Source organism: Ornithorhynchus anatinus, chromosome 2 (assembly GCF_004115215.2).
Source record: "Ornithorhynchus anatinus isolate Pmale09 chromosome 2, mOrnAna1.pri.v4, whole genome shotgun sequence".
NCBI lineage: Eukaryota > Metazoa > Chordata > Mammalia > Monotremata > Ornithorhynchidae > Ornithorhynchus > Ornithorhynchus anatinus.
In genome coordinates, this window is record NC_041729.1 from 101751877 (window position 1) to 101778301 (window position 26425).

The 26425-nt window shown below is 53.7% G+C and overlaps 1 protein-coding gene across 4 annotated transcripts in view; it reads right to left on the minus strand.

The window, feature by feature from the left end:
• PKIB (cAMP-dependent protein kinase inhibitor beta) overlaps positions 1 to 15947 on the minus strand; it is a 40668-nt gene extending 24721 nt beyond the window's left edge. For 2 of the 4 annotated variants that reach the window (XM_029051379.2, XM_029051362.2), the window contains exon 1: positions 15854 to 15947. The gene's annotated coding sequence lies outside the window, so the exon portion shown is untranslated. Of the gene's footprint in view, positions 1 to 1712; positions 1932 to 15853 lie in introns of those variants that run through there. The other 2 variants (XM_029051356.2, XM_029051347.2) reach the window with 2 other exon arrangements.
• Positions 15948 to 26425: the final 10478 nt, after the last annotated feature.

Below are 26425 nucleotides of genomic sequence, written 5' to 3' on the forward strand. Positions count from 1 at the left end.
GATTCGAACCCATGACCTCCGACTCCCAAGCCCGGGCTCTTTCCACTGAGCCACGCTGCTTCTCGATAAAGAGCGACAATCCCTGCCCGCAACGAGCTCAGAGTCCGGGACGCAGGGAGAACAGACATCGGGACAAATAGGCATCAATATAGCGAAATAAAATTACGGATATATGCATAAGCGCTCCTCCCCCAGCGCTTACTACAGTGCCTGGCACATATTATTAAGCGCTTAACCGACACCCCAAATAACAGACGCCACAACTGACCCCATCCCTGCCGCCGGCTCCATCCCGACGCGGAACTTGCATCCGTGCCCTCCGTTCACCCCTCCGTCAGCCCCGCGGCATCTGGGCGCCTAGCTCTCGTTCATTTATTTCTATTAATGTCTGCCCTCCCCTGTAGAGTGGAAGCTCCTCAGGGGCAGGGAATGGGTCTCCCAACTCTGTCCTACCGCACTCCCAAGCGTTCAGTACAGCGCTCTGCACCCAGTAAGTACCACTGGCCGATTGGTAGCCGCCCCCACAGCCATCATTAGATTCCCTATCTCGTTACTAGACTGGAGATGGTCAGTTCCCCGAGGGCGGGAAGCGGCACGGCACGGTGGATAGAGCACAGGCCCGGGACTCGGGACTTGGGTTCTAATCCCACCTCCGCCTCGTCTGCTGCGCGACCTTGGGCAAGTCATTTCTCTTCTCCGGGCCTCAGTGACCTCATCCGGAAAAGGGGGATTAAGAGCGTGAGCCCCACGTGGGACGGGGACCGTGTCCAGCCCGTTTAACTTTTCTCTACCCAGCGCTTAGAAGTGCTTAGCACGGTGCTCTGCGGACAGTAAGTGCAATAATGAACGAGTGAACTGTGTTTGGCATACAGTAAGCGCTTAACGAGTACCACCTTGATAATAATTATTATTAATAACAGTATTATTAGGGATGACGTCTGCTCACTCTGTTGACCCCCCCCGCCCCCCAAAAGCTGAGAACAGTGTCCCGCACAGAGTAGAACGCTCGATTTACGGATCGCGTCTCCTAACTGCACTGTACTCTCCCAAGCATCGAATACAGTGCTCCGGATAAAGTAAGCGATCAATAAATCTCACTAATTGATTGATAAACCTGAACATCGCTTCCCTGGTAGCGATGGCCCGCAGCCTCTTTAGAACTTCACTGCTCGTTCTTGTTAAGTTCGTGCATCGGTTTTGCCGTTTTCCTCACCGGGTCTCGACCCACCAGTCCGTCAGGCAATCGATCGTATCTATCGAATGCCTACCGCGTACGGAGCACCGTGCTGAGCACTTGGGTGAGTACGATATAGCAGAGCCGGTGGACACGCTCACGTTTATTGGCGCTTACCGCGCCGACGTCGCCACCCCTTTCCGGGATTTGGCAGGATTCCCTGCCGCTCTGACTCTCAGTCGACCAATCGATCCATCGCTGGTGTTTACTGAGCACTCGCCTCTGCAGAGCACTGTACTAAGCGCTAGGACGAGTTCCATAAAACCGAGCTGGCAGCCGCTATCCCTACCCGCAGAGGACTTTACAGTCTACAGGGGGAGACTACAATCGGGACAGGAACGGGAGATGGGGGGAGAGAATGGGTTTCGTGGAAATGACGAGAAAGAAGGGATTTGGTGGATGTCGGGGAATGGGAGAGGAGGGGAAGATGGGGTGTGGCTTTAGTAGAGTAAATAATATATATTTACTGAGCACCCACTGGGCTAGACAATTGGCAGGTGCAGGATTAGAATCCAGGTCCTTCTGAAGTCTTGACTCCCCGTGTCTCCAAAAATAGAAGTGATGTTTTTTTCTATTCGTTCGGCTTACGTTTCTTCGCCTCGGCCAACAATAACAACAAGCGTCCTCTTGTCTGCTGGTGACCTCGGGCAAGTCACTTAACTTCTCTGTGCCTCAGTGACTTTATCTGTAAAACGGGGATTAAGATGTGGGACACGGGCCGGGTCCAACCCGATTAGCTCGGTTAGTTTGCTGAACTTCGTTCCAGCCTGATTACCTCAGCGTCTGGAACACGGGGAGCACTTAACAGATACCATTAAAATATAAGTGGAATAATGATAGTAATTAAAGTACGTGCTAAATAATAACGTTGGTATGTGTTAAGCGCCCACTATGCGCCGAGCACTGTTCTAAGCGCTGGGGGAGATCCAGGGTCATCAGGTTCTCCCACGTGAGGCTCACGGTTCATCCCCGTTTTACAGATGAGGCAACTGAGGCACAGAGAAGTGAAGCGACTCGCCCGCAGTCACACAGCTGACAAGTGGCAGAGCCGGGATTCGAACTCATGACCTCTGACTCCCAAGCCCGGGCTCTTCCCGCTGAGCCGCGCTGCTTCTCTCATCACTTATTAGATGCCAGCACTGCAGTCACCACTGGGGTCGATACAAGATCGCAAGTCACTCAACTTCTCGGTGCCTCGGTGACCTCGTCAGTAGAACGGGGATCAAGATCGTGAGCCTCGCGTGGGACAACCTGATTGCCTTGTATCTCCCCCAGCGCTTAGAACAGCGCTCGGCACATAGTAAGCGCTTAAGAAATACCAACGTTATTATTAAATACTTTCCCCGTCCCCAGGGGGCTCACAGGCAGAGGAATGAGGGGTTACACTGAGGAAACTGAGGCACAGAGAGGTTAAATGCTGGAGCCCGGATCCGCAAACAGGTCCTCCGACTCCCGGGCAAGGGTCTTTCCACTGGGCCACTTGAATATCCCACCGTGGCCCACTCTCTTCATCCCCAGATCCAACTGTTTCTTGGACGATGACGACGGCGGCGGCGGCGGCGGCGGCGGCGATCACTGGGGAAGCAGCGCGGCTCAGCGGAAAGAGCCCGGGCTTCGGAGTCAGGGGTCATGGGTTCGACTCCCGGCTCTGCCACTTGCCAGCTGGGTGACCGTGGGCGAGTCACTTCGCTTCTCTGGGCCTCAGTGACCTCATCTGGAAAATGGGGATTAACCGTGAGCCTCACGGGGGACGGCCCGATGACCCTGTATCTCCCCCGGCGCTTAGAACGGTGCTCTGCACATAGTAAGCGCTGACCAAATACCAACATTATTATGAGACCACGAGCCAAGTCTCTTACCGAGAGAGCTCTAAGTCCGTCCGGCCTACGGATGCGGTCGATATCCATCAGGAGCGCCAGGACGCTCGGAAGAATCGAATGCCCGTTGCCCTCTGGAAGCAGTGTGGCCCGGTGGAAAGAGCACGGGCCCGGGGGTCAGAGGGCCTGCGTTCTACTCCTGACTCTGCTACTCGTCCGCTGGGTGTCACGGAACCTCTCGATACCTCAGTTTCCTCGTGGGTAAAATGGGGATTAAGACCGTGAGTCGCACGGGGGAGGCGGACTGTGATTCGCTTGTACGTACCCCAGCGTGCCCCAACCCCACGGCACTAACGTACACATCTTTGAATCGTTTACTATAAATTACTCCTTTATTCCTATTAACGTCCGTCTCCCCCTCTAAACTGCAAGCTCATTAAAGGCAGGAAATGTGTCTGCTAATGCAGAAGCGGCGGGGCTTAGTGGAAAGACCACAGGCTTGGGAGTCAGAGGTTGTGGGTTCTAATCCTGGCTCCACCACTTGTCAGCTGCGTGGCCTCGGGCGAGTCACTTCACTTCTCTGTGCCTCAGTGACCTCATCTGTAAAATGGGGACGAAGGCAGTGAGCCCCACACGGGACAACCTGATTACCCTGTATCTACCCCAGAGCTTGGAACAGTGCTTGACACAGAGTAAGTGCTCAACGAATATCAACATTATTATTATTACTCTCCCATGTGCTTATTACAATGCTCTGCACGTAATAAGCACTTTATACCTACCGCTGATTGACTGTTTAATTGCTCAGTACAGGGCCTGGCTTATATGATTAGACCGTAAGCCCGGCGGAGGGCAGGGACCGTCTCTATCTGTTGCCGACTTGTCCATTCCAAGCGCTTAGTACAGTGCTCTGCCCATAGGAAGCGCTCAATAAATACTATTGAATGAATTGAATGAATGGTAAGCACTAGACTCTAATCTCCTTGTGGACAGGAAACTTATGTACCAAATGTGTTCGAACGTACTCGTGACTAACCCAGCGCTAGAGCAGTGCTTGGCACATAGTAAGCACTTAAAAAGTACCAATATTATTATTATTGCTCTCCCAGTCGCTTAGCCTCCTCTCGGGGTGGCACCTGGAGAGTTTCCAGTCCTCTGCCAGTCTCGGCTACGGGAGGGAGAGTCGAGCAGAGGCCCGTCCGTTCCCTTCCCGGCTCGGCCAGTGGCTGGCGAGGGGAAGGCCATCGGCTACAGGTCAAAACTCCCCCGTGCTGGGCAGCGGCGGCCCGGGGGAGAGTCGAGGGCGGAGACTCGAGTTTACCGCGTGGAAGGAGGCGACGGCGAACCACTTCTGTATTCTGACCAAGAAAACCCGGGATCCGCTACCAGAATGATCGCGTACGGAGGTGGGGTGTTCCGGGAGAGACGCGTCCATGGCGTCGCCACGAGTCGGAGACGACTCGACGGCCTAAGGCGAGAATTGCTTGATGTGGTCTCTATCTGTTGCCGAACTGTCCATTCCAAGCGTTTAGTACCGTGCTCTGCACATGGTAAGCGCTCGATAAATACGACTGAATGAACGGTAAGCCCGCCACAAGCTGCCTTTGTAGTTACTGTCTGTGATCCCGAGGACAAGAAGAAGGAAGAGACTGGCGAAGGCACTGATGGGTTCTACCTGAGACAGGTGACCGTGGGAGCGAGCAGGGAGGAGGGCATGGCTTTCTCTTCCTGTTCTACCCGATAGCGGGCCTGGACCCGGTCAATGAATGCCACAGAGAGCCACAGCTGAGACTCCTAAGCCAGATAAAAGGTGCTCGTCTTGAGCGCACGGAATGCACACGGAGAGGCAGGCGGAGCCCCCCGGAGCAGAAGCACGCGGAGAGAAGCAAGCCCCGAAGAAACAAGCGGCAGGACAGCAGCACTTGGAAGCAGAAAGAAGGAGCTTTGGCAGAATGAGCTCCCTTGACCAGCAGACTGGTATTGGACCCTGGGTGGAGTGAGTGAGAGCTTGTGTGTTACTCCCTTGCACGTTGGTGAAACTAACTTCCCACGGTCACCTTGGCGATCAGAGGTGTGATCTGACCGTACTACGTGTCATCGAGGCGCCTGCGGTCCAGGAAGGGCCTGGTTGGTACAAACCGGGGGCTCGTGACACTCGGCGCAGTGTTCTGCGCTCAGTGAGTGCTCAATCAATATGATTAATGCCATTTAAAAAAAAGCCAACCAGCAGACATCCTCAAGGTCAGAAGAGGGATCATCCGACACCCTTGACTTTCCCTCCCCGCCATCCCTAACATTCCAATCTGTGATCCAGTGAGCTAGCACGGATGGCTCACCCAAGGATCGATCTAAATCCCTCTGGAATCTGCCGGTGGATCTGGCTGCACAGCCCTCCGGGGGCACAGATTACAGGGGCTCACCTCCCGCCGGGGTGGGGAAATACTTCCTTTCGCCTATTCTTAATGGATGACGACGACGGCGGCAGTCGGGGGGACCTGGGTTCTAATCCCGTCTCGGCCGCTCGGCCGCTGTGTGTTTTGGGCAAGTCGTTTGGCTTTTCTGGGCCTCAGTTACCTCATCTGAAGATGGCGGTTAAGGCTGTGAGCCCCATGGGAGACAGGGACTGCGTCCAACCTGATTAGCTTGTATCTACCCCCGTGCTTAGTGCGGCGCCTGGCGCACAGTAAGCGCTTAACGAATGCGATGAAAAAGGAAGACGGGCGATCCGCAACGATCTCCTCAGTTAACCAGGACGAGCACGGTAGTCGGTGATTCCAGCCAAAAGGATACCTTAGGAGTTTCCGTACTGGAGTAAACAGCGCGGAACCAACCACTCAGCCTGTTCTCGCCTGGACTTGCCCCTCAAACCACGCTTTGTTCATTTTCTGTCTGAGATGGTATTTAAGTACTGACTACGTGTCAGGCACTGTCCAAAGCGCTGGGGTAGATACAGGATAGCTTGGACGTGGGGCTCACGGTACGAATTCCCCTTTTACATCGAGGAAATCCTGGCCCAGAACAGTGAAGCGACTTGCCCAAGGTCACGCAACAGACAGGGGAGGACCTGGGATTCGAACCCACGTCCTTCTGGCGCTCAGGCCCGTGCTCTAGCCACTAGGCCACACCTGGGTAACGGGCTCCTTGCCGCCTGGCTTTCCTCCCGGCCCAGACAAGCGTGAAGCCCCTAAGAGGCCCCAGGATTGAGCCCCCGCAGCCCCGAGAATGGGCCTTCTGTTGGCTAAGCCGGCTCCGGTTTTCCCCGCTAATCTGCAAGGTAAATGGAATCCGTTGAGTTCAGAAACCTTCCAAAAGCATCTCCGCTGGCGACAGTTTAAATCCAAAGACGACGGAGGTTATCTCTGCCCCTAAATGGCAAACGTGGCTACGGGCTACGCCTCTCTATGCCGTTTCCCAACGTGCCTTCGCATGAAAACGGCCAGTTGTCCTGGGGCCTCGTTTAGTCCTTTCATGCCGCCCGACCGGTCAATGAACCCGCCGGGCTTACCCGGCATCGCCTGTACCACACGCACCGGCATCCGCAAGAGAAAATGGCTGCTCTTTATTGTCCCCTCAGTGGAGTAAATGCTCCTTGGGCCTCTAGCTATTGTTTTCTATGGTATTTGTTAAGCGCTTACTGGATAGTGGTATTTATTAAGCGCTTACTATGTGCAGGGCACTGTTCTAAGCGCTGGGGTAGATACAGGGTCATCAGGTCGTCCTATGGCAGGTTCACAGTTCATCCTCATTTTACAGATGAGGTAACTGAGGGCCCAGAGAAGTGAAGTGACTCGCCCACGGTCACACAGCTGACAGGTGGCAGAGCCGGGAGTCGAACCCCTGACCTCTGACTGGGATGCCGGGCGCTGTACTGAACACTGGGGTAGAGACGAGATAATCGGCCAAGCGGACGGGTCCTCTGACGCTTCCGTCCCCCCCCCCCCCCCCGCCCCAGGGGGTCTCCACCTTTCGGGAGCAGGACCTCGTGGGGCTTATCGGAAATCTGGGGCAGAGCATTTAGCCGGCCGTTTCCCGGCCTACCTCCCCCTCGCGCCCAGAAATTTACCATTTCCCTTAAGGCGGGGATACGCTACGTCGTCGTAAACTCCTCCACTCTTCATTCAGTGGTATTTATTGAGCGCTCACTGTGCGCAGAGCGCTTGGAATGTACAATTCGGCAACAGAGACAATCCCCGCCCGACGACGGGCTCGCTAGTCTTCACTATTAGCCCCGTGAGGGCGGGGATCGTGCCTACCAACTCTACCGCACTCAAGCACTTAGTACAGTGCTCTTCACATAGTAAGAGCTCAATAAGTACCACCGGCTGAAGAACACGTACCCCGGAGGGACGTTTCAAAGGGAGCGGCGGGCCCGGAAATCCACTCTCGGCATCCGCTGGGGCCCGGGAACATCCCAGTCGGCGCAGCGGGCCGAGCTGGAGCTCCCGGCCCTTAGCCAGCCCGTTTTCCAGCGGGAACGCTATCACGGAGCGTTCTGCCGTTCGGAATCGCCAAGTCACACAGCCTTGAGCCACGTGGGAAGCAGCGTGGCTTAGTGGATAATAATAATAGTAATAATGTTGGTATTTGCTAAGCGCTTACTAGACGCAGAGCAGCACTGTTCTAAGCGTCGGGATAGATACGGGGTCATCGGGTTGTCCCACGTGAGGCTCACAGTCTTCATCCCCGTTTTAATAATAATAATAATAATAATGTTGGTATTTAAGCGCTTCCTATGTGCGGGGCACCGTTCTAAGCCCTGGGGGAGATACGGGGTCGTCGGGTTGTCCCACGTGAGGCTCACGGTCTTCATCCCCATTTTACAGTTGAAGTCACTGAGGCACAGAGAAGTAAAGCGACTTACTCAAAGTCACCCAGCGGACAAGGGGCAGAGCCGGGAATCGAGTCCATGACCTCTGACTCCCAAGCCCGGGCTCTTTCCACTGAGCCACAGGCCTGGGAGTCAGAGGTCGTGGGTGCTAATCCCGGCTCCGCCACTCGTCCGCTGGGTGACTTCGAGCAAGTCGCTTCACTTCTCTGGGTCTCTAAAATGTTACCTCGTCTCTAAAATGGGGAATGAGACGTCGAGCCCCAAGTGGGACGGGGGCTGCGACCAACCCAATTTGCTTGTACCCGCCCCAGCGCTTAGTACGGTGCCCGGCACACAGTGAGCGTTTAACGAATACCACGGTGATTATTATTATCAAGTCGGCCAGGCCAAACCGCCCGGGGATGCTCAATGACAAAACTCCCCAGGCAGAAGCTCTAAACGAATCCCTAAAGCGTGAAATTCTCTCACAGTCATCTTCTTCGGAAGGATTTATGGAGCGTCTACTACCATAATAAAAATGCCAAAATTATTATCATTATTACTGCAGAGCGTTGTCTTAGGGAGCTTCTGAGTGTAGATCACTGTCCTGGGCGTCTACAGTGTGCAGAACACTGTACTGGGTGTCGGGGGGGGGGGGGGGGCGGGGGGGGGAGGGGCAGAGCACTGCCCTGGCCTCCTCCTTGAAAAAATGAACACTATTCTGGGTCCAGGGCATCGGGTGCCAACTGGATACAGAGCCTTGCGATCGATCGATCAGTGGTACTCATCGAGCGCTTACTAAGTGCAGAGCACTGTACTGAGCGTTTGGGAGAGGGCAGCGCGACAGAGTTGCCAGACACCCTTCCCCGCCCATAACGAGCTTCCGACCGGGGGAGATTTCTGGGGCCTTTCCATTCTCGTACTGGGTGACAACTGAATTCAGTTGACTGTGGTCCACTGTACTGGACACCTCCTAGCGCCAAGCACCGTGCTGAGGACTTCGGACTTTTCCAATGCTCCGCACACCGACGCGGTCCCTGGCTCCCGTCCTCAAGTCGGTCAGCGGTATTTATCGAGCGCCTCCCGGGTGCGGAGCGCTGTACTACGTGCTCGGGAGAGTAACTCTGTGACTTGTGACTTAGAGAAGCAGGGCGGCTCAGTGGCAAGAGCCCGGGCTTGGGGGTCAGAGGTCATGGGTTCGAATCCCGGCGCCGCCACTGGTCCGCTGTGTGACTCTGGGCAAGTCGCTTAACTTCTCGGTGCCTCGGTTCCTTCGTCAGCGAAATGGGGATGAAGACCGTATCTGATGACCCTGTATCTCCCCCAGCGCTCAGAACAGTGCTCCGCACATAGTAAGCGCTTAAATGTCAACATCATCATTTACGATTCAACAGTATAAGAGACACATTCCCGGCCCACGGAGAGCTTACAGTCTAGCGGATCTGACGGGGGCGCGGGAGGGGGCCATCCCAGCTGGGATGAACATTCGGGATGCGAATAAAGAGAGGCATTAAAAATCCTCCTCGGGTTGTAGGAGTCGCACGGCGGCGCTTAATCACTGAGCACTTACAAGGGCTCGGTTCGGTGCTCCGCCCACAGTAAGCGCTCAGTGAACACCGCTGATGGTCACTGCCATTTACTGAGCGCTCAATGGGCGCAGCGCACCGTACTAAGTGCTCGGGAGAGTACGCGTTAACAGAGTTGGCAGACAAGTTCGCTACCCACAAGGCGTCTGATCAGTAACTTAGGATCCTACTATCATTCGAACGCCTGTCGTCGTAAAAGTTTGTCGGCCAGCAATATCACTCTCCTGTTGCGTGACCTTGAGCAAGTCATTTGACTTCCCTGGGCTTCCGGTTCCTCCTCCCTCCGCCAAATGGGTATTCGATGCCCGTTCTCCCTCCCGCTTAGTAGACGGGCCACACGGGGGACAGGGTCTGGGTCCAGTCCGATCCTCTCGGATCTACCTCAACTCCTGGTTCGGTGCTTGGCACAGAGTAAGCACTTCACAGATGCCATCCCTTAGGACCGGCCAAGCGCCTGCTTGGAGAAAAGCACTAGCCTAAACACTCAGGGGACAGAAAGAATAATAATAATGTTGGTTAATATCCGTTAAGCGCTTCCTGTGGGCAGAGCACCGTTCTAAGCGCTGGGGGAGATCCAGGGTCATCGGGTTGTCCCCACGTGAGGCTCACAGTCTTCATCCCCATTTGACAGGTGAGGGAACTGAGGCCCAGAGAAGCGAAGTGACTCGGCCACGGTCGCCCAGCTGACAAGTGGCAGAGCGGGGATTCGAACCCGCGACCTCTGACTCCCAAGCCCGGGCTCTTTCCACTGAGCCACGAGTACGGGCGGCATGAAAAGAAGCAGTGTAGCCGAGATGCCTAGCGTGGCCTAGTGTGTTGCTGGGTGACTTTGGATAAGCGACTTCGCTTCTCTGTGCCTCGGTTACCTCGTCTCTAAAATGGGGCTTGACTGTGGGCCCCGTGGGGCCGATTGACTTGTATCTACTCCAGCCCCTGATACAGTGCTGGGCACAGAGTAAGCGCTTAATGGCACAGTGGATAGAGCACGGTCCTGGGTTCTGATCCCCGTTCCCCCTGTTGTGTGACCCGGAGCGAGTCTTTGCCTCAGGTCCCTCATCTGTAAAATGGGGATTGAGACTGTGAGCCCCACGTGAGGCAGGGATTGGGTCCAAGCTGATTTGCTTCTATCCACCCCAGCGCTTAGAACAGCGCCGGGCACAAAGTAAGCGCTTAAATGCCACGATTATTATTAGTATTATTAGTATTAAGTACAGGTTAAGAGAAAAATGTGCTTTCTGCCCTTAAGGAGTTTTCAGTCTCATGGGGGATTCTACAGTTTTCGCTGCGTCCCGAGCTCTGCTTGCCCTCGGGTCCACCTTGGGCAGGTCACTTCACTTTGCTGTGCCTCAGTGACCCGATCTGTAAAATGGGGATGAAGACTGAGCCCCACACGGGACAACCCGATGACCCTGTATCTCCCGCGGCGCTTAGAACGGTGCCCCGCACATAGGAAGCGCTCAACAAATACCAACATTATCATTACTATCGTGGGGAGTAGGGGAGGAGACCCTTCCTAGAACGACGCTTTTCAGCCTTCGCTTCACCAGAACGACTGTCGGAGAACAATTTTAATCACGATAAGAATAATAATAATAATAACGTCGGTATACGTTAAGCGCTTCCTCTGCGCCGAGCACCGTTCTAAACGCTGGGGGAGATACGGAAGAAGCAGGTTGTCCCACGTGGGGCTCACAGTTAATCCCCATTTTAGAGATGAGGTAACTGAGGCACAGAGAAGGGAAGTGACTTGCCCACAGTCACACGGCTGACAAGCCGGGAATCGACTCGAAAGAATAGAGGAAAGGGTTCTCCTCAGTAGCTAGAAGGGGGATGACTGGTTGAGAAGACGGCGAAGGGCTGCCCTTTCGCCAGCACCAAGGGGGCCGACGACGGAATGACCGAACGCGCGGCCAAAAGACCCCCCTCGTCTCCCCCGCCGTCCCGGCCCCAACCTCTGGCCCCAAGGGAACGACTGAATCGGGACCCCCGAGGGAAGGCGGGGGACCGTGAAAGGCGGTGAGAAAAACGGTCAAAACCGGCTGCCAGCACAGGGGAGTGATAACAGTGTTGGCATTCGTTAAGCGCTCACTACGTGCTGAGCACCGCTCTAAGCGCTGGGGGAGATTCATTCATTCATTCAGCAGTATTTTTTGAGCGCTTACTATGTGCAGAGCAGCGTACTAAGCGCTTGGAATGGACAAATCGGTAACGGATACAAGGTGATCGGCTCCGTGGCAAGAGCCCGGGCTTGGGAGTCAGAGGCGATGGGTTCCAATCCCGACTCTGCCGCTTGGCAGCCGGGTGACTTTGGGCAAGCCACTTCACTGCTCCGGGCCTCAGTTCCCTCATCTGTAAAACGGGGATGAAGACTGGGAGCCCCGTGAGGGACATCCTGATCACCTCGCACCCCCTCCCCCGGGGCTTAGAATAGTGCTTCGCACATAGTGAGCGCTTAACAAATACTGGGATTTTTCCGGGCTAGCCGAAATGCCACTTGTGGCCATGGGGACGGGGGATTTCTAACCACGTGACTGCAGTGTGGCTCAGTGGCAAGAGCCCGGGCTTGGGAGTCAGAGGTCGTGGGTTCGAGTCCCGGCTCGGCCACTCAGCCGTGCGACTGTGGGACCACCTGATCCCCCTGTATCTCCCCCAGCGCTTAGAACAGTGCTCTGCACCGAGTAAGCGCTTAGCAGATATTACTGAATGAATTGATCCGGCGGGATGGCAAGGTCAGGGGGCAGAGCTGGGGGCTAGGATGGCAAATTCCCAACAGACTCTTTCACCTGAGTCCAGTGCTCTGCACCTGGTAAGCGCTCCATAAATACGCTCCAATAACAGAATCATTTTGCGTTTAATAATGATGGCATTTGTCAAGCGCTCACTAGGTGCAGAGCACTGTTCTAAGCGCTGGGGAGGATACAGGGTGATGAGGTCGTCCCGCGTGGGGCTCCCGGTCTTCATCCCCATTTTACAGATGAGGTAACCGAGGCCCAGAGAAGTGAAGTGGCCTGCCCCCAGTCACCCAGCTGACAAGTGGCGGAGCCTAAGGAGGGATGAGAGAAGGGCTGCAGGATCTATTTTCAAAAGGACCGGTCCCGGAACCGCTTCAGGCGGGTCAAACCTCTCTGCCGACACTTTGCCCGATACTTGCCCCTCAAGGTGTGCGTCAAGAGAAACCGCAGTGGCGCTGGAATCCGCGCCTGTTCCCCCGCTTTGCCAAAAAACGCCGTTAATAAGGAATATTTGCTTTCTGAGAACCTTTCCCCCCGGAAGCCAGGCTCTGAGCAGAGCGAGGAGTTGGCTCCTGCCGCGCTTTAAAAAGACGGGAAACGCGTATTTCCATATTTAGACCCGTGAATGGTGAAAAGGGGGCAAAATGCGGATAATACTTCCCGGCTCATGGGGTTAGCGTGGCTTCATTTCCACGCCCCGCTGCCTCCTTCAGAAGGAAACGAAATGAAATCAGGATAGAGGGCTTAATCCGGCGATCGTACGTAGTGAGCGCTTGAGGGCGCGCAGACCGCTGTCCTAAACGCTAGGGAGGATGCAGTTTAACAGAGCTGAAATCATTCATCTCCCCCGATTAGACCGTAAGCCCGTCAAAGGGCAGGGACCGTCTCTATCCCTTACCGATTTGTCCATTCCAAGCGCTTAGTACGGTGCTCCGCGCCTAGTAAGCGCTCAATAAACACGAATGAATGAATGAATGAATGAATGAATGAATGCAGAGGGATCGGGAAGAAAAAAAGGAATTTTCTCCTCCCACGTCCTTAATAAAATACATTACTCCAAAGAGACCTGGAATAAGGTTACATTCCCCCGTCAAACGGCAGGGCCCGTCTCTATCTGTTGCCGACTTGTTCATTCCAAGCGCTTAGTACAGTGCTCCGCCCATAGGAAGCGCTCAATAAATACTACTCAATGAATACTACTGAATGAATTCCCCGAGAGGAGGTGGGGACGAGGGGGGCCACAGGGAGTTCTAGCTTGGGTAGTTCATGCAAATCAAAACAAACAAAAAAATAAATAAAATAATTTCTTCCACCAAGAGGACCTACTCTTCCAGAGGGGAAGGAGTTTGAAAGGTTTGCTCCCGGCCCAGTTCAGAGCTGAAGAACCGGAATTTCCCACTTTTTTTTTGTAGGTAATAAATTCTCCTGAAAGAGAAACTGGTTTTTCAACATACCCTCTTAGAATAACGTCGGTATTTGTTAAGCGCTTACTATGGGCAGGACGCTGTTCTAAGCACTGGGGGAGATACGGGGGGATCAGGTGGTCTCGGGTGAGGCTCACGGTCTTCGTCCCCATTTTCCAGATGAGGTCACTGAGGCCCAGAGGAGTGAAGTGACCTGCCCACGGTCACTTATCGAGGCCAAGCCCCAAACCCCAAAGAATATTTTAGTCATCGAAACCTGAGCGACGCTGTCCTGATCCTGCCCTATCATCCTGCCAGCCTGGGATTCATTCAGTGGTATTTTTTGAGCGCTTACTGTGTGCAGAGCGCTGTACTGAGCGCTTGGAAAGTCCAATTCGGCAACAGATAGAGCCAAACCCTGCCCAACGACGGGCTCACGGGCTAAAGGGGGCGGGGGGGGATGGACATTCATTCATTCATTCATTCATTCATTCATTCATTCCATCGTACTTATCGAGCGCTTACTGTGTGCGGAGCACTGAGCTAAGCGCTTGGAAAGTACAATTTGGCAACAGGTCGAAACAAACCCTGCCCAACGACGGGCTCACGGGCTAAAGGGGAGAGATGGACATTCATTCATTCATTCATTCCATCGTATTTATCGAGCGCTTACTGTGTGCGGAGCACTGTACTAAGCGCTCGGAAAGTACAATTCCACAACAGAGACAAACCCTGACCGACGACGGGCTCACGGGCTAAAGGGAGAAGATGGACATTCGCCCATTCATTCCATCGTATTCATCGAGCGCTTACTGTGTGCGGAGCACTGTGCTGAACGCTTGGAAAATACAACTGGGCAGGAGATAGAGACAATCCCCACCCAACGACGGGCTCACGGGCTACAAGGGGGTGATGGGCATTCATTCATTCATTCAATCGTATTTATCGAGCGCTTGCTTACTGTGCGCGGAGCACTGTACTAAGCGCTCGGAAAGTCCAATTCCGCATCAGAGAAGAGACAAACCCTACCCGACAACGGGCTCACATCAAAAACGAGTATTCGGAGGACCAGGAGGCTTGCAGAAATGTGTTATGGTTGCCCTGGAAACCCATCCCTCATGACGGAGGACGGGCCCTCTCTTGGAGCTAACTCTCCTTTTTTTTTTTTTTTTTTCCTTCTTGGGCCGCAGTACGCTCCCATCATCGATTAATCCACAGGAGCGCTTAGAACAGTCCTTGGCACGTAGTGGGCGCTTAACAAATACCATCGTCATGACTCTTATCGAATTCGGGTTAGATGATTAGGCCCGGTAACGGATGACCCTCACCCGCCACTCACGACCCACCCGGGATTTTGTTTCAGACGGGCCCACGGAGGTCGGGGGCGTCGTTTACACCGCCAGCCCGTCGTCGGGCAGGGATCGTCTCTCTCCGTGGCCCAGTTGTCCGTTCTAAGCGCTCAGTGCGGTGCTCTGCACCTAGTAAGCGCTCAATGAATACCACTGAGTGAATGAATACCACTGAATGAGGGAATAATTCCCCCGGGAAGAGCTCAGTTAAAATGAATAAAAGCTGTCGACTGATGATTCCCCGGCAACCCCCCATGCCAACTTGTGACGCCCCCTCTCCTTACCGGGGGGCACCGGAACAGACCCCCCCCCCCAAAAAAAAACCCACTTTCCCACGCTATTTGGGGGGAGGTCGACCCTTGCAGGAGCCGGGGGGAGGATGCTGAGGAGGGGGGACAAGGGAGAGGAGGAGGAGAGGCGTCCCACCCGGGCGCAGGGGAGGGGGCGAAGGTTTTGCCGGCTGGGTGACCTCGGGCAGGTCGCTTCCCTCCTCTGTGCCTCAGTCCCCTCGTCTGTAAAATGGGGACGGAGGGCGGGGGCCCCACGCGGGTCGGGGGGGTCCAACCCGCTTTGCTCGGAGCCACCCCGGCGCTCAGCACGGTGCCCGGCACCTCGGGGAGGCGGGGCCCGGGTAAAGCAGGGGAGGGGACGGGATCGATAATAGTAATAATAATAATAAGGGTTCACTCGTCCATTCGATAATGAAGATAACGGGATCTTGGTCGATTCGCTGGTGTTCACTGAGCGCTTACTGTGTGCGGAGCACCGTCCCGAGCGCTCGGAACGGACGGTTCGGCCACAGAGAGAGACGACCCCTGCCCAGTAAAGGGGTCCGTTGAGCGGCGACCAGGTGCCCAGCACCGGTCCGAGCGCTGGGACTAGTTGGGCGGGAGCAGCCCCCCCCCCGCCCCAGCGCCCCCCTTACCCGCCGGGACGGGCAGGACGGCCGAGCCGAGAGGAGCGGAGCCTTCGGGGCTACGTGCTGGACGCTGGCGGCGGCGGGTCGCGGCGGGTCGCGGCCCGCGCTCGGGGGCGGCCGCTGCCGAGGCGGAGGCTGCGGGCCCGGGGTGGGGGCGGGCTCAGCCGGGGAAAGGGGCTCGTTGGGGACCGGCGGGGGCCGGTGGGGGGGGGGGGGGGGGGGCTCGCAGGGGGAGGGGCTTGGGGACGAGGGGCTCGGGGGGGGGCTCGGGTAGGGGGGGGTGCGTGGCCGGTCGGGGCGTGGCTAGTTGGGATGTGGCTAGCTGGGGGCGTGGGAAATGAAGGGCGTGGGAAATGGGGGGCGTGGCTAGCCGGGGGCGTGGGAAACGGGGGGCGTGGCTAGTCGGGGGCGCGGGAAATGGGGGGCGTGGGAAATGGGAGGCGTGGCTAGTCGGGGCGGGGTCAGTTGGGGGCGTGGCGAGTTGGGATGCGGCTAGCCGGGGGCGTGGGAAATTGGGGGCGGGGCTAGTTGGGGGCGTGGGAGGATGGGGCGTGGCTAGTCGAGGGCGTGGGAAATTGGGGGCGTGGCTAGCTGGGGGCGTGGGGATTGGGGGCGTGGCTAGTTGGGGGCGCTGGTGATTGGGGGCGTGGCTAGCTGGGGCGTGGGAAATGGGGGGCGTGGCTAGCTGGGGCGTGGGAAATCGGGGGCGCGGGTAATTGGGGGCGTGGCTAGTTGGGGGCGGTGGGAATTGGGGGCGTGGCTAGTTGGGGGCGCGGGTAATTGGGGGCGTGGCTAGCTGGGGTGTGGGAAATTGGGGGCGCGGGTAATTGGGGGCGGTGGAAATTGGGGGCGTGGCCAGCTGGGGACGTGGTAAATTGGGGCGTGGCTAGCTGGGGCGTGGGAACCTGGGGGCGTGGCTAGCTGGGGCGGGGTTCGTTGGGGCGTGGCTAGTTGGGATGTGGCTAGTTGGGGCGTGGGAGATTGGGGACGTGGCTAGTTGGGGGCGTGGGAAGTTGGGGGCTTGGCTTGCTGGGGCGTGGTCAGTTGGGGGTGTGGTTAGTTGGGGGCGTGACTAGTTGGGGCGAGGTTAGGTGGGGGTGTGGCTACTCGGGGGCGTGGCTAGATGAGGGTGTGGCTAGTTGGGCGTGGTTAGTTGGGGGTGTGGCTAGTTGGGGCCGTGAATAATAGGGGGCGTGGTTAGTTGGGGGGGACGCTAGTTGGGGGCGTGATTAGTTGGGGTGTGGTTAGTTGGGGGTGTGACTAGTTGGGGCGAGGTTAGTTGGGGTGTGGCTACTCGGGGCGTGGCTAGATGAGGGTGTGGTGAGTTGGGGGTGTGGTGAGTTGGGGCGTGGTTAGTTGGGGGCGTGGTTAGTTGGGGGCGTGATTAGTTGGGGGCGTGGTTAGTTGGGGGCGAGGCTAGTTGGGGGTGTGACTAGTTGGGAGTGTGGCAAATGGGGGGTATGGCTACTTGGGGGAGAGGCCAGTCGGGGCGTGGTTAGTCGGGGGCGTGGTTTGTAGGGGTACAGTGTGGGGGGGGCGTGGCTTATTTGGGGGCGTGGTTTCCAGGGGTCGGTTAGTGGGCGTGGCCTGGCGGGGGCGGGGCTTCCCGGTGACGTAGTCGTTGGGGCGTGGCTTATTGGCCTCCATCTGCTTAGGGCGGTGCCTGCCGCAAAGTGAGCGCTTAACTATGACCGTTATTATCATTAATATCATTATTATTAGTAGTATTATTACTATTATTCTCTGTGCCTCGGTTCCCTCATCTGTAGCCCAGCAGCAGCATGGCTCAGTGGCAAGACCCCGGGCTTGGGAGTCGGAGGTCATGGGTTCGAATCCCGGCTCTGCCACTCGTCAGCTGGGTGACTTGCGGGCGAGTCACTTCGCTTCTCTGGGCCTCAGTTCCCTCGTCTGTAAAATGGGGATGAAGACTGGGAGCCGCACGTGGCACCACCTGATGACCCTGGATCTCCCCCAGCCCTTAGAACAGCGCTCTGCACATAGTGAGCGCTGAACAGATACCAACATTATTATTATTATTATTATTATTAAAATGGGGACGAAGGCATTGAGCCCCACTGGGTCCCACCCGATTTGCTCGGATCCACCCCAGCGCTTAGCCCACTGTCTGCAGCGGGGCTCAGTGGAAAGAGCACGGGCTTTGGAGTCAGGGGTCATGAGTTCGAATCCCGGCTCTTCCACTTGTCAGCTGTGTGACTGGGGGCGAGTCACCTCACTTCTCTGTGCCTCAGTGACCTCATCTGTAAAACGGGGATTCACTGTGAGCCTCACGCGGCACGAGGCGCGTGGCACGTGGCACAGAGAAGGGACGTGAGGGAGGAGTACGTCTGTTCCAGGAAGGAGAAAAACAATATTCTCTTGAAGAGAGACTCTGTTGGAATTTGATCCTTGTTTTGAACTATAATCCTAGTGTTGCGGAATCAACAAAAGAAGTGCAAACCTCTAGCCTCCTCCTCGCCGGTCACTCAATCAGTGGCGTTTATTGAGCTCTGGCTGTTTGCAGAGCCCTGTAGCAAGCACAAGGGAGAGGACAATCCAAGAGAGCTTGTAGGCTCTTCTCAAAATAGTGTGTCCAGGAAAATCTGCTGGGAAAATAAAGTTCCCCCCCAAGCGCATGAGTGGGGAAACTTTCGATGTCGATGGACAGTGGCTTTTAAGGTGGTTCTGTGGATACAGCACAAGTCTGGAAGTCAGGAGGGCCCGGGTTCTGATCCCGGCTCTGCCACGTGTCTGCTGTGTGACCTTGGGCAAGTCATTTCACTTCTCTGACCCTCAGTTACCTCATCCGGAAAATGGAGATTGAGACTGGGAGGCCCACGTGGGACAGGGACCGTGTCCAAACTGATGCCTCGGGCCTGGAACGCCCTCTAACCCGACAGACAGTGACTCTCCCCCTCCTTCAAAGCCTTATCCCAGCGCTTAGAATAATAATATTGGTATTTGTTGCGCGCTTACTATGTGCAGAGCACCGTTCTGAGCGCTGGGGTAGATACAGGGTAATCATCTTGTCCCACGTGAGGCTCACAATCCTAATCCCCGTTTTACCGATGAGGTAACTGAGGCCCAGAAAAGTGAAGTGACTCGCCTACAGTCACGTAGCTGACAGGTGGCCGAGCCGGGATTCGAACCCATGACCTCTGACTCCCAGGCCCATGCTCTTTCCACTGAGCCACGCGCTTTGCGCCTAGTAAGTGCTTAACAAATACCATTATTATTGTTATTAAAGGCACATCTCCTCCAGGAGGCCTTCCCTGACTAAGCCCCCCCCCCTTTCCCCTTCCCCCACTCCCTTCTGGGTCGCCCTGATTTGCTCCCTTTGTCCTTCCCCTGTCCCAGCCCCACACCACGTATGTACAGATCTGTCACTGATTTATTTATATTAATATCTGTCTCCACCCGCTCTAGACTGAAAATTCATTGTGGGCAGGGAACGTCTCTGTTTACAGTCATATTCTACTCTTCCCAGCGCTTAGTACAGTGCTCTGCACACAGTCAGCGCTCGGTAAATACGACTAAATGAATGATTCGCTTGTATTCATTCAATAGTATTTATTGAGCGCTGACTATGTGCAGAGCACTGTACTAAGCGCTTGGGATGTACAAATCGGTAACAGATAGAGACAGGCCCTGCCCTCCGACGGGTTTAATCCGGGGGGAAGGACAGACAAGAACCATAGCAATAAATAGAATCGAGGGGATGAACAGCTCATTAACAAAATAAATAGGCTGATGACAAAATAAATAGGGTAATGGATCTACCCCACCGCTTAGTACGGTGCCTGTACAGTGCTCTTAACATAGTAAGCGTTCAATAAATACTATTGAATGAATGAATGAACATATTAAGCGCTAAACAAATACCATAAGAAGAAGAAGGGGGGGGGGGGTCTAGTTTGGTTTTTCCGTTGCCTTTAGCATACATAACACCCTTCTCCTCCTAGTTTTGTTCAGGGAGTGGCCTCAGAGATAAAAGAGTTGGAAAAAAAAAAAGCCCGAAAGAGTGCCTTTATCAAGAGTCGTCTAGGTTTCGTTTTTTCTTGGCATCTTTTTTTTCCACCGTGGGGCTTTTGAAGTTCTCCGAAGGCTCTCAGATCTCTCTAGGCCCTCTTGCTCAATTAGGTGTTTGTTGTTCAGCTTTGCCTGGGAATGAAATTACCGGGAGTCATCAATGGAGATGAAGGGAGGAGCCCAGTAAACAGAGAGAGACAAAGAGAGAGATGAGTTTGCAAACAGAATGTAATGGAAATGTAATTGGGGAGGAAACTGGAAACAGATAATGGTGAGAGGCCTGTCCTTTCTCCCCGCCCCCTTTAAATCTGCCAGATGATAACCGGTCCCATCTTCAAAACGCATTTAAAATCCCATAGCCAGAAAGGCTTCCTTGATTAATTCCCGGACATCCAAGACTTATCAATGGTCCCAAGCTCGCTTAGCAATGATGATACAGGTACATCTATCCTCACAACGAGTATAGGTATTTACATATCATATAAATAAATAATACACAATACATAATGCATGAACAATACTTAGTAATATATAAACACATACGCACCTGATGTATATATAAAAATACACACATAGATTTCTATAGACAGATCAGCGGCCCGAACCCCATTTATTTATTTATTCCCCCCTTTTTCTCTCTATTTCATTCTTCCATACGCTTTTACCCGTGAAATTTTGTTCACCGTCCTGATCCCACTCTTTGTCAATCAATCAATCAATCGTATTTATTGAGTGCTTACTGTGTGCCGACCGTTCATTCATTCAATCGTATTCACTGAGCGCTTACTCTGTGCAGAGCACTGTACTAAGCGCTTGGAATGTACAATTCGGCAACAGATAGAGACCATCCCTGCCCAACGACGGGCTCACAGTCTAAACACTATACTAAGCCCTTGGGAGTAAGAGAGTCGGTAAACAGGTCCCCTGCCCCATAAAAAGTTGACAGTCTAGAAGGGAAGAAAGTAACATAAACAAATAAATTCCGGCTTGTGTACAAAACTGTAAATAATCTGACTTCCTGGCTCCTCACATTAGAGTGTAAAATCCTGAGGAGCGAAAATATATGTTTTGCTTCTTCTGGGCTCCATCAGGTTCTCAGGACAGTGATCTGCCCACAGAAGGCGCTCATTAAGTACCAGCAGCTTCAGGGTCAGAGGCTGTGGGTTCTAATTCCGATTCCGCCATTAATCAGCTGTGTGACTTGGGGCAAGTCACTTAACTTCGTTCACTAGTATTTGTTGAGCGCTTACTATGTGCAGAGCACTGTACTAAGCGCTTGGAATGGACAAATCGGCAACAGATAGAGTCGGTCCCTGCCCACTGACGGGCTTACGGTCTAATCGGGGCTGGCAGTCTACTTCTCTATGCCTCAGTTACCTCATCTGTAAAATGGGGATTCAGACGGTGGGCCCCACTTGGGACAACCTGGACTACCTTTTATCTACCCGCTTATCTACAGCGCTTTTATCTACAGTGCTTAGAACAGTGCTTGGCACATAGTATGCACTTCACAAACACCATTATTATTATTATTATTGACTGGATACCAAAGAGCAGTGAAGTTCCAGTGCAAAAGGTGAAAATAATCTCACCCCTTCTTCCAATTCCAATTTTCCAGTATTTCCAATATTCCAATATTTCTAGGTTGAAAACTCCTTGTGGGTAGGGAATGGGTTTAACAACTCTGTTATATTACACTCTCCCCGGCGCTTAATACAGGGCTCTGCCCGCAATAGGTGCTCAGTAAATAATGCCATTGGGACTTTGAGAACGTGGGACATTTCTAGCGATTCTATTGTGTTCTCCCAAACTTTTTGAACAGTGGCCTATGACAATAATAATAATAATAATTGTGGTATTTGTTAAGTGCTTACTATGGGTAGAGCACTGTTCTAAGCGCTGGGGTAGATACAAGGTAATCAGGCCGTCCCACGTGGGGCTCACAGTAGGTATTCAATAAATACTATCGATTGACTGATAATAATAATAATAATAATCATGGTGTTTGTTAAGCACTTACTATGTGCCAAGCACTGTTCTAAGCACTGGGGTAGATACAGGGTAATCAGGCTGTCCCACCTGGGGCTCACAGTAGGTATTCAATAAATACTATCGATTGGTAAGAATAATAATAATCCTGGTGTTTGTTAAGCACTTACTATGTGCCAAGCACTGTTCTAAGCACTGGGGTAGATACGGGGTAATCAGGTTGTCCCACGTGGGGCTCACAGTCTTAATCCCATTTGACTGAGGCACAGAGAAGTGACTCGACGAGGCCACACAGCAGACCAGTGGTAGAGCGGGGGATTAGGACCCACGACCTCTGACTGGCAAGCCCGGGCTCTTGCCACTAGGCCCACGGCTGTTTCTTGATGCCAAGTCACAGTGAGGAATAACCGTAGAATTCCTGAAAATAAAACTGCGGCTTCTCTGGCAAGTTCTCATCCGGGCTGCTTCGGTTCTCCGACTAGCCCTCCTCGCTGAGACGATCTGAACGAGGTCTTCAACAATTCATGAGACCGGCTGTCAGATCCTTAATGAAATGATGATGCTGCGGGCTAACGACTGCTCCTTCTTAAAGAGTTCATTCGGTCTGGGATAAGTTCTCCTTTTTAGAATCCAACGATGCTCAGTATCGGGGGTTTTCTCAAAATAAGGGTGCGTAGATTTTTCTATTAGTTAGCATTCACTGGACTCCTTTATTAGAGATAAGGTCGCATCCTCTGGGGGAAATTGTAAAAAAAACACTGAGCCTAATTTCTGTTTCCAAAAGGAATTGATTTTCATTGCCTTCAGTGTCCCATAACTCCCCATTTTCCCACACGTTGTACGTAAGTGTACTGAGTGGTTTGCTTTAAATGTGTGTTCTTAACAATAATAGTCATTATGCTATTATTTGTTAAGTGCTTACTATGTTCCAGGCACCGTACTAAGCACTGGGATGTGATTTTTTTTAATTTTATGGTATTTGTTAAAAGTGCTTACTATGTGCCAGGCATTGTACTAAGCACTAGGGGAGAGAAAAGCTAATTAGATGGGACACAGTCCATGGCCCAAATGGGGTTTACAATCTTAATCTCCAATTAAGATCGTTCCGGGCAGGGAATTTATCTGCTAATTCTGTTGTATTGTACTCTCCCAAGTATACTTGGGTATAGCGTTCTGCACAGGGTAAGAGCTCAATAAGTACCATTGATTGATTGGTTGGTTACTGAAATAGTACGATCGGATCAGAGCCAGTCCCTGTCCCACACGGACCTCATAATCTAAGGGGGAGGAAGAACGGGTATTGAATCCTCATTTTACGAATGAGGAAACTGAGGCCCAGAGAAGTGAAGCGACTTGGCCAAGGTCACACAGCAGGCAAGAGGCAGAGCTGGGATTCGAACCCACGACCTCTGACTCCCAAGCCCGTGCTCTTTCCACTGAGCCACGCTGCTTCTCTAACAGAACAGTTAAGGGACTTGTGCAAGGTCACACAGCAAGCCAGGGGTGGAGCGGGGATTAGAACCCAGGTCTCCCCTCGCTTTTTGAAAGGTTCTCTGGAGTTTTCTGGGGCCTCCCTGGTGGCAGGAGCTGGAGGGAAGCAGGGTGGCCTAATGGGTAGACCGTTGAGCCCGGGAGTCAGAAGGACCTGGCTTCCCGTCCCGGCTCCGCCACTCGTCTGCCGTGTGACCCTGGGGCAAGCCCCTTCCCTTCTCCGGGCCTCAGTTCCCTCCCCAAGGGGATGAAGACTGTGAGAGCCCCATGTGGGACGGCCCGATTAGCTCCTTTCTACCACCACCACTTAGCACAGTGTCTTGCCCATAGTAAGCGCTTAACAGACGCCGTGGAACAGAATGGAGGAAGCGGCGGGCGCGGGGAGAGGAGCAGAGAAGGGCAACAACCCCAGGCCGACGACGAAGCCCGAGCCAACTTCTCAGGAGGGGTGACCCGCAGCCAATTTCCGCCCCCCGGGATTTGCCGGGTCCCAGATAAACCAGCCTTTAGCGCTTAAGCATCTTAACACAGCTGACCATTCTCTTTTCCGTAACTGGGGGCTTAAGGGAAATAACACCTTGGCGGACAATTCCACTCCCCAACGTACCTCAAGATATTTAGAGAGCACTCTGCCCCTTGGAAAGCCTGACTCAGAGAAGAAATCTAGGAATAGGATAGAAAGGAGCTAGCAGAAAGCTCCAGAGATGACTAGAGAGAAATCCATTTATTCGCCCATTCAGTCGTGTTCACTTCCTCCCCTGTTTACTGTGCGAAGAGCACTGTCCTAAGCGCTTGGGAGAGTACGCTAGAACAATGTAACAGACCCTCCCCGCCCACGGTGAGCTTGCAGTCTAGAGGGGGAGATGGATATTAATAAAAATAATAATGATGTTGGTATTCGTTCAGCGCTTACTATGTGCCGAGTACTGTTCTAAGGGCTGGGGTAGATACAAGGTAATCAGGTCGTCCCCCGTGAGGCTCACAGTCTTAATCCCCATTTTACAGGTGAGGGAACCGAGGCACCGAGGAGCGAAGTGACTTGCCCAGAGTCACACAGCTGACAAGTGGCGGAGCCGGCATTCGAACCCATGACCCCTGACTCCTAAGGCCGTGCTCTTTCCACTAAGCCACGCTGCAAATAAATAGATTTGATCATTTGATGATTTCATAATAATTCGATTTAATATTTAATAAACAAATAGATTACAGATAGGCCCCTAAGTGCCGGGTGCAGGGTTAGGCAGGAATACTCGCCTGTGGAGAATGAAAAGATGGGACCCTCTTCCTTTCACGTGGCCGTATTTAGGTTGGCATTTCCCCATCCTTCACCATGAACTCATTATGGGCAGGGAACACGTCTACCCCTAATCGATCAGTGGTATTTATTGAGCACTTACTACATGCAGAGCACTGTACTACACGCTTGAGAGAGTAAAAGAGACTAAGCGGACGCGTTTCCTGCTCAAAGCGAGTTTACAGGCTAGAGGAGAGCTTATAGTGTATTCTTCCGAGTACGGCGCTCTGCGTACGGTAAGGGCTCAATAAATACAACTGAATGACTGTTTATTGAGGGCTTACTGGGTGCAGAGCACTGTACTGAGTACTTGGGAGAGTAGAGTACAACAATAAACACGCACATTCCCTGCCCACCGCCAGTTTACGGTCTCACTGACGGATGACATTTAAAGCGAAGTTAATGCTCTTCGGATTGACTGTAGTAGCACGGCCTTGCGGAAAGAGCACGGGTCTGGCAGTCGGAAAACCCCCCGGTCCTATTCCCAGTTCTGTCGTTTGCCTGCTGAGAGACCTTGGGCAAGTCACCCAATATCTCTATGCCTCATTTTCCTCATCTGTAAAAGGAAGATTAAAAATCCCTGTTCTCCCTTCTTCTCTCCTACTCCAGCCCAGGTCCAGTTTACTCACTGTGCCGCGATCTCACCGATCTCGCCCTTTCCCACGTCTTTCCCCTAATCTGGAGCTCCCGACCCCCTCCACGTACGCCAGACCACCGCTCTCTCCACTTCCGGAGCATTACTAAATTCACATCTCCTCCAAGAGGCCTTCCCCGATTAAGCCCTCTTTTTCCCAGCTCCCTCTCCCTCCTGCGCTCTTTGATCTGTGACCTTTGGACCCGATATTTGCTCCACGCCCAACCCCGCGGTACTCGCGTTCTTCTCTTGCCTGACGCCGTCGAGTCGTTTCCGACCCGTAGCGACACCACGGACGCATCTCTCCCCGGACCCCCCCGTTCTCCATCTGCGACCGTCAGGACTTACGTGCGCATCTTTATATTATATATTAGAAATTACTGATTTATTCACATTAACGTCCGTCTCCCCTTCCAGACTGTAAGCTCGTTACGGGCAGGGAGCGCGTCTGCTAATTCCGTTGCATTGGAATCTCCCAAGCGCTCAGGAAGCGCTCAGTACGTACGATTGATTGATGGATTGATTGATTGCGCTTGGGCCGTGAGCCCCTTACGGGACGGGGACCGCATCCGATTTGATCATCTTGTTTCTACCTCGGGGTTTGGCACACAGAAAGAGCCTAATAAATATCGCTAGTATTATTGAGGTGAAAGACTGCAAATAAAGCAAGGAGTTTTGATGAAACTGGACCAGCTGTCCACAGGGTCACTGGGGGGAAGGCAGAGATACAAGTTTCTACAGAAGCGCTCTGGGCCTGTCACTCCCCTCCTCAAAAACCTCCAGGGGTTGCCCATCCACCTCCGCACGAAACAAAAACTCCTCACTCTAGGCTTCGAGGCTGTCCGTCCCCTCGCCCCCTCCTACCTCTCCTCCCTTCTCTCTTTCCACCGCCCGCCCCGCACGCTCCGCTCCTCCGCCGCCCGCCTCCTCGCCGTCCCCCGTTCTCGCCTATCCCGCCGTCCCGGAACGCCCTCCCTCCTCACCTCCCCCAAACTGACCCTCTTCCCCTCTTCAAAGTCCTACTGAGCGCTCACCTCCTCCAAGAGGCCTTCCCACACTGAGCTTCCCCTTTTCCCTCTGCTCCTCCTCCCCTCCCCATCGCCCCGACTCCCTCCCTCTTTCCCCACCTCACAGCGCTTCTGTA